An 8,509-nucleotide genomic window follows, 5' to 3' on the forward strand; every position below is an offset into this window, starting at 1 on the left:
AGAAGATATCCCCATATATTTGAGGCTTATATGTTCCAGTGTCTGGAATCTTCAAGGCAAAGCTGGATTATGGCACGTAGGACCCGGCCCCCAGTTCACTTGTCAGCCAGGGTGCTGTGCTGGGCCCGGCAGAAATCTGCCCTGATGCTCAGAATCGCCATAAATGTGTGGCGTGGATTCCAAAGGAAAACCTAAGAAGGGGGAGAAAAAAATCCATGTTTTAGAGGGGACATGCATCAGAATACCTACACGGCATTACAATATCAAAGAGCAAACCTGCTTCTGAAACTGTTTTTGGATATACTTAATTGCACCTGCTAATGCGGTAGGACAGCATTCCTGCGACAGAAACTCACTGTAACTCACCAAGGCCGGTTCTCATATTACCACCTGTTTGATTGTGGATTTTTCAGTAGTCGAAATCTTCAAGGTTCTAGTTCAGGGATGGGGAACCTCAGGCCCGGGGGCCAAATCCGGCCCGCAAGATCATTTTCCCTGGCCCTCGAGCCAATTTCGGGAGCTTCCCCCAATCGCGTGTGTTCATGTGTGTGTGTGGGAAGCCTCCCTCCTCCCTTTCCTTCCTTCTCTGCATAGCCTCTCCTAGGGTTCATAGAAGGGATCACCAGGGTCATCTAGACCAACCCCCTGCACAATGCAGGAAATTAACAACTACCTCCCCCCACATCCCCAGTGACCCCAACCCTCCCCCCCCCGCCATGCAGGATCCCACAATCAAAGCACTCCCGACAGATGGCCATCCAGCCTCTGCTTAAAGTCCTCCAAAGACAGGGACTCCACCACCCTTCAGGTGGTGGCTGGAGACCTGGCAATCCTAGCTTTCCTTCCCTCCCTCCTCTGCATAGCCTCTCCTAGAGTTGCCAACCTCCAGGTGGTCGAGAACCAAATAAAGTACCAAACAACAACTGGAACGCAAACATAAATTTAGTGCAAGTGAGATATCAGTGCAGAAAGTGAAACAATAACAAACATCACAATACAATCCTAGAATACATTGCTCCCAAAGGAGTCTTCAATGAGAACATCTAAGACTCTTTGCAAAGGTCCCAAGGACTTCATATGAGAAGCAAAAAGCAGAACAGGTCGGGTCGTGGTCGAAACGCAGTCCGGATTAACTTGACGTTTTCACCACCGCAAAGGCAGCTTCGTCAGCAACTCTGCTCGGTATCAGGAGACAAAGCTCCTAGATAGAACTCCTATGTAATACAATAAATACTATAAATATTATAAATATTTAAAATTAATACAGAATACAATAATTAAAATACAACAAGGTCTGCCTGACATACCTTAATGTAAAAAGTATATCAAAACTCTGCGGAGAGTAGGATAATTCCACAGCGCTCACTGAGCTGCTCAATTCAAAGTCGGATACTATGTTTGCATTCCAGTTGTTGTTTGGTACTTTATTTGGTTCTCGATCCCCGTATAAGTACCTAGTGCCCCTTTTTTCAACCTCCAGGTGGTGGCTGGAGACCTGGCAACCCTAGCCTTTTTCCCCCACCCCCGCCAGGAGATCTATACCTGGTATCGCCCCTGAATGTTATAAATGGGCAAATGGCCCTTGGCAGGAAAAAGGTTCCCCACCCATTCTAGTTTTATTCCCCCCCCCCCATATGCAGATTCAGGAGTAGCTTCTGCCCAAACTGATCACAGTTGGCCTTAGGCTTTGCAAGTTTCCCCACTCCTCCACACGAACGGTGGAGGCTAATCTGGTGAACTGGATTTGTTTCCCCACTCCTACACGTGAAGCCAGCTGGGTGACCTTGGGCTAGTCACACTCTCTCAGCCCCACCTACCTCCCAGGGTGTCTGTTGTGGGGAGGGGAAGGTGATTGTAAGCCGGTTTGATTCTCCCTTAAGTGGCAGAGAAAGTCAGCATATAAAATCAACTCCTCTTCTTCTTTATTAGCAAATGTCACCCATGGAAATCTGTTACCTTTAATAAGACACTTGGGGAAAGTTCAGTACACTGGATTTCATTCAGTGCTACATTTGCCTTGACCACACAGACAAAGTCTTGCCAGAATGAAGCAAGAGGCAGAGCTGCCCAAACTCACATTTTCATAAGGCAAAGTGTTCCATGACGCACAGCATTTAACAAATACCAGGAAATTGTAACCTGCCTCACTTCAGTGTTGATTTTTTACCAAGGTTATGACGTACACCTGCCAAGACAATGCACTGAGAAAAGGACTGCGCCTCGGTAGCCTAGCTACACGCTGAAGTTAAACATTCAAGTGGTGTCCTGCTCCACGTCATTTCTGAATGGTTTGTGTAGATGCGTTGCCCGCAAGCAGAAGGCTAAACAGCAGCCTGGAAAGGGCATCCCAGCCTCGGTGATGGATTTTTGTGATTTACAAGATGGCATGTGGAAATTCTCTGAGCCACAAAGGTTGATGGGAAGGCAGAAGCATCTGCAGTAATCTAAAAGCAGCCTAACACCGTGCTCCTGTCACAAGCATACAGTCACACGGCTCTCATTTTCCCCACCAACCCTTAGAAGGCTCTTTAAAGCAGCTGATTGCATAAAGGTATTGAAGGTTAACGCCCTGACCTGGATGGCCCAGGCTAGCCTGATCTTGTCAGATCTCAGAAGCTAAGCAGGGTCAGCCCTGGTTAGTATTTGGATGGGAGACCACCAAGGAAGTCCAGGGTTGCTGTGCAGAGGAAGGCACTGGCAAACCACCTCTGTTAGTCTCTTGCCATGAAAACCCCAAAAGGGGTCGCCATAAGTCGGCTGCGACTTGAAGGCACTTTACACACACACATTGAAGGTTAACAGACACCCCTGCTGGAGTGTCTGAAGTGATTGGTAGTAGGTTTTGTGGTAGCAAAAATCAGAAAATTGGTAATGGCCTTTTTTTGGGGGGGGGGGGGGGAGATGGTTCCTTCTGTTAAAGAAAGTCTGTCAAAGCCTGTAACAGAGCAGATCTTTAAAACCTAGACCGTGGCCATTATATTTGTTCAACACCAAGTCAAACCACCTGCAACTCTTGCTTCTCAGGGCATGTCAACATTTTAATTACGCTGACCAAGCGGGGAAAACTGGGATACATTCAGAAGAAGAGTTGGTTTTTATATGCCAACTTTCTCTACCACTTAAGGGAGACTCAAACTGGCTTACAATCACCTTCTCTTCCCCTCCCCACAACAGACACCCTGTGAGGTAGGTGAGGCTGAGAGAGCCCGAAGAGAGTTGTGACTAGCCCAAGGTCACCCAGCTGGCTTCGTGTGTAGGAGTGAGGAAACCAATCTGATTCACCAGATTAGCCTCCGCCGCTTATGTGGAGTGGGGAATCAAACCCACTTCTCCAGATCAGAGTCCACCGCACCAAACCACCACTCTTAACCACTACACCACGCTGGCTCTCACTTAACATAACACTAGGCAGAGCCTGAGTGACTGAAACTCAAATGCACAAGTAAACTGGGGGAAATTAACTAGATTCAATTCTGAATTCTTCCCCACCGTCCTCTAGTCTGACTCCTTTGCACATATAAGTGCCTGCAGAACGTCTACACTTCCATTGTTTCAAGTGGTTCACATTGTTTCTGTAACACTGGATTCAACCATTTGACACACACCTGAAGAGTCCCCCATGTCACAAACGCTTAGAAGTGAAGCTGAGAGAACCACACCTAAAACCATCACTTGCCCAGTAGGCTACAAAGGGCCAAGGTAAATGCAGCCCTACCCTGCCCACTACATGCAGGGAGACTGTGCTAAGACAGTGGTGCATATTCTGAGGAATATTTAGAGGGGAAAGCTAGATACTGAAGAAAAGCCTAAAAGCAGCTGAGCGGCAGAAAAGGAAAGCTACCTGGCCTATCTTCTTACACTTGCAGCCCAAACAAACCTCAAGGAAATAAACAAGGATTCACCTCCAGGGTGTAGTTGTTAAGGAAGCTAAGCAAGACTGAAGATCAGCATGTGAAACCCCAATACTCTGCCACAAAAGCTTCACAAAAACCACTATCTAGTGCAGGTTCCTCTTGTTCTTGACTGCTACTCCCACATTCTCAGCTTATCAGGCCAGCTTTGAGAGTAAGCAGATCTCACAAGGCGATTCAGCCAAAAGGAAACTTCTCAATCTAGAATTTCTCAAATTACTTCTCATTCCTGCCAGGCATACAGAAACTGCACATTGCAATTTTTTCAGGAAAGCCCAGAAGTACCACAACAGGTGAGACAGAGAACCAAGAATATCTCGTCCTATCAACTCAATGATCATCAGCTTAAACTTACCATCTGAAAACAGGATGCTGACTCATCTCGCTCACAAGAATGCAAAGGCTTTCAGAATGAAATCCCTTAATCATGTTTTAGGACACAGCCAAGCAGTTATGGGTTAATTCTGACTATTAAACCAGTAGGTTTTGCTTATGTTGAAAACATCAATAAGCATAACTTTTGTTGATGTGTAATGTAATTTACTGTTTAATAATATGGTGAAACCCACTAGAAGAGATCAGGACCATCCTTAATATAATAATGCACCAAAGAAGCCTGAAAAAATTAATGTAAACCCGTAAAATCTGCCCAGCTAAATAGTCAACCGATTAAACTGATGCCTCATAGGGACATGTTGTGATTTGTCTCACTGTCACAAGGACTCAGAGAAAGGTACACCAGCTCTTACAGTTGCGTTCCTACACACTGTGCTCTGCTTGCGCTCACACGACTGTTGAGTTTTAGCAAGGTATGTTCTAACTTACACAAGTTCTTCGCTCTGCGAAAACACTCGTGTCAGTGGAACCCACCAGGCACACAGGTGTCAGCAGAACGAAAGATATGCAACCCACAGCATGCATACGATGCCTGGGTGCTCACTTTGCATACATTCTGAGCAACATACACCAACAGTACAAGTATGGTGCGTATACTGTACTTGTGGTGGTGAAGTTGTGAAGTAGGGAGAAAGAGAAGCGGTCCTCTAACGGGGTGGCTAACTGGAAGAGGAGATAGAACAGGGTGAATGTACGGCCACTTTTAATAATTTCTCTAAGTTGAGCCACTTCCTTTCCTGTTGAACAGATCAACTGCCCTCACTACTGGCCTCACTCTGTCAGACCACCAAGGTTCCTACCAAGCAGATCCTGTCTTTCCTCTATTAGTCTAGCAGCCTTGTTTTGGGAAAAACTCCTCCAAGGCAGCTGGAAAGAAGTGGGATGAAAACGGAACCTTGACAGTTACCATGGCAGTTCCTTCTGCTCTGTTGATGGACAGCATCTTGATTGACGGGTGATTCCCACCAGTTGCTTGGGGAGGCAAGAACTAAACTTACTTCCCGTCTACTGGTTGGGATCACTACCTCTCATTTTCATACTTTCCCAGTGAAGAGATAGTACTAAGAATCATGAACACAGAACAGCAGCTAGAATTGTAGAAGTGCTGAAAAACAGGTAAGGAACAAGTGTTAGAGGATAACAAGGAAAGGAGATGGGATATCTTTCTCTTCTTCTGTTCGGGAATCCAAAACTGAAGGTGGGATGAGGCCTCCGTACCACCTTATCCTTATGGAAATTACACAGGCCCTTCCTGACAGATACAGCCCCTAGATTCGATACCCTGTACGCCTACGTGATCTCTGTGAGGAACAAAGTCTTCAATCTCAAAAACTTAATGGAGACCTCTCGTAGAGGTTCGAAGGGGGGCTTGATAAGAGCCGAAAGGACCAAATGGAGTCGCCATATTGGAAATCTGTGTAACACCAGCAGATTGGACTGTGTAACACTTCTGAGGAAGGCCTTTATGTGTGCATGCCTGGCAATCAAAATTCCTTCTAACTCTGGAACAGCCCTGGCTACAGCAAAGACCTGTCTATGTAGATGCCCTGAGAGACTGATCAGCACTGTCTTGCAGGAAGGCGAGAAACTGTGCAATGTTGAAATTCAGTGGATTTATCCCCTTGCGCCTACACTATCGCACAAAGGCCTTGTTACGGGATCAAACGAAGCCACCCTGAATCTGGGTGTCACAGAAGACCTTGCTGTAGCAGATTGCGCTGGGTTGAAAGGTGCCACGCATACTGGATGGAAAGTTCCATGAGGGTTGGAAACCATGGCTGGAGCAGCCAGTTCAGGGCTATGAAAATGACCATGGCTCTCTCCTGTCGAAGTTTCCTGAGGGCCTTCAGAATGATGGGCAGTGGGGGAAAGGCAAATTGCAGCTCCTGAGGCCATGGTGACAATAGAACATCCACCCTTTCTGCTCCTGGCTGGCGGAATCTCAAAAAGAATCTCGGAAGAAGGTAGTTTGTTGCCAAACCACAAAGATCTACCAACAGGGTTCCGAATTTCTTGGTTATCAGTTGAAAGATCTCCTGTTTTAGAGACCATTCTCCCTCATTGATGGACTGTAGACTTAACCAGTCCGCCTGGATGTTGAGTACATCTTGAACGTGTTTTGCTAGAATAGACAGGATACTGTTGGCCTCCCAAAGAAGTTGGGATGATCTGGACCCATCTTACTTATTTAGGTGGGGCTTTGCTGAGATGTTGACCATACGAATCAGAACATTCTTGCCCTTGACAATTGATGTGAAGAAAAGGCTTCTTGATCACTCTCAGCTCTAGGATGTTGATACTTAGAGCACTCTCTTAGCAGGACCAAGTCCCCTACGCTGGAACATCATCAAGTGTCATTCCCAAACCTCTTAGACTTGCTTCTGTGAATATCTGTACGGGAGTCTCTGGGTTGTAAACTCGGCCCCAGCCAGGTTGACCAACCTCGTCCACCATTTCAGACTGTGCTATTTGTTCAGAGAGGAGGAGGAGGATATCCCTCCTTGCAGGATGTCCTGTTGGTGAGGTCTGAGGTCCCACTTAAGTGGATAAGAGTGGAAACGGAACCAGGAAATGACTCCAAGGAAAAATATCATCAGGCCTAGCAGCCAGGCGAGGATCATCACTGACGAGGTTCTACCCTTCATCACCTGCTTGGCCAGGAGTGTGATTTTGAAAATTTTGTTCGCGGGAAGGGATATGGTGTTTATTCTGGAGTCGATGACCACTCCTAGATGTTGAAATTTTTGGGACAGAAGAAGATGACTTTTCCCTTCGTTTATCAGGAAGCCATGAGGATCTGGATGATTTCCGCTGTGTGTAAAAGGTAAAGGTCCCCTGTGCAAGCACCGGGTCATTCCTGACCCATGGGGTGACGTCACATCCTGACATTTCCAAGGCAGACTTTGTTTGCGGGGTGGTTTGCCAGTGCCTTCCCCAGTCATCTTCCCTTTACCCCCAGCAAGCTGGGTACTCATTTCGCCGACCTCGGAAGGATGGAAGGCTGAGTCAACCTGAAACCAACTTCCGTTGGGATCGAACTCAGGTCGTGAGCAGAGCTTTTGACTGCAGTACTGCAGCTTAACACTCTGTGCCACGGGGCTCCTCTGTGAGAGCAGCCGCTTATTCTCTCAACGGGGATCAGACCAGGATGTCATCTAGGTACAAAAATACCGGTATACCCTCTTCCTCGCCAGTGCCACCAGGATGGCTAGACTCTTTGAAAATAATCTGGGGGCTGAGGCCAGCCTGAAGGGGAGGGCCCTGAATTGGTAGTAGCGATGTCGGTAAGCGAAGCACAGGTACTTACAATGTCCAAGGAAAATGGGTACATGCAGATACACCTCCATCAAGACTATCAAAGTCATGAAGGTGCCTGGTCGAAGAACTTCGATGATAGGCCATAGCGTCTCCATCCGGAAATGCTGTTACTTCGTGTGCGTGTTGATGAACTTTAAATCTAGTGTCGCCCTTCAGTTGCTGTTCTTTTTTGGCACTGTGAAAAACACAAACTCCAATATGTTGCTCACCTAGAAGCACTGACTAGATGGCCTGTATTTGAAAGAGATGTTGAATTGCTAGCAGGGTTCTGTGATGTTTTTCTTTCCTGTGGGATCTGGGTGACAGGAGGAAGTAGTCGATAGGCAGACGGGTAAACTCTATGCGGTATCTTGTTTGAATAATTTCCTGGACCCAAAAGTCCGGATGGGACCTCATCCACTGCACCTGGTACCGCTGGAGTCTGCCCCCCACCATTGGTGTCCTGGCATCACTGCTTTCCCTGTCTATTGATCCTATCTGCCTTGCCCACTCGAAGTGGCAGAGACTGCTCTGTTCTGTTGAATCTATTAAATCTGTGGAAGCCGCCCCTGCCTTGGGACCAGAAAGCCCTTCTTCAGTCTTGTCTAGGTCTGGGCAGTGAATGCAAGGAAAGAAAAGGAAGGAAAGGAGGACGAGCCTCTAGAAGATGTTTAGGCATGGCCCTTTTATTTGCTTTTGTATCTATTAAGAGTCTCTCGAGCTTGTCTCCAAAAAGTCTACCTCCCTGGAAAGGATAAGCCATAAGGATAGATTTGGAGTGTTGGTCCACCTGCCAAGCTTGTAGCCAAAGGCACCGCCTAGTGGCGGAGGTAACTGACATGGACCTAGCAACAAAGGTCACAGAATCCACCATGCCATTGGCTAAAAAAGTTACTGCCATGAGC

Source organism: Euleptes europaea, chromosome 3 (assembly GCF_029931775.1).
Source record: "Euleptes europaea isolate rEulEur1 chromosome 3, rEulEur1.hap1, whole genome shotgun sequence".
Taxonomy (NCBI): Eukaryota; Metazoa; Chordata; class Lepidosauria; order Squamata; family Sphaerodactylidae; genus Euleptes; species Euleptes europaea.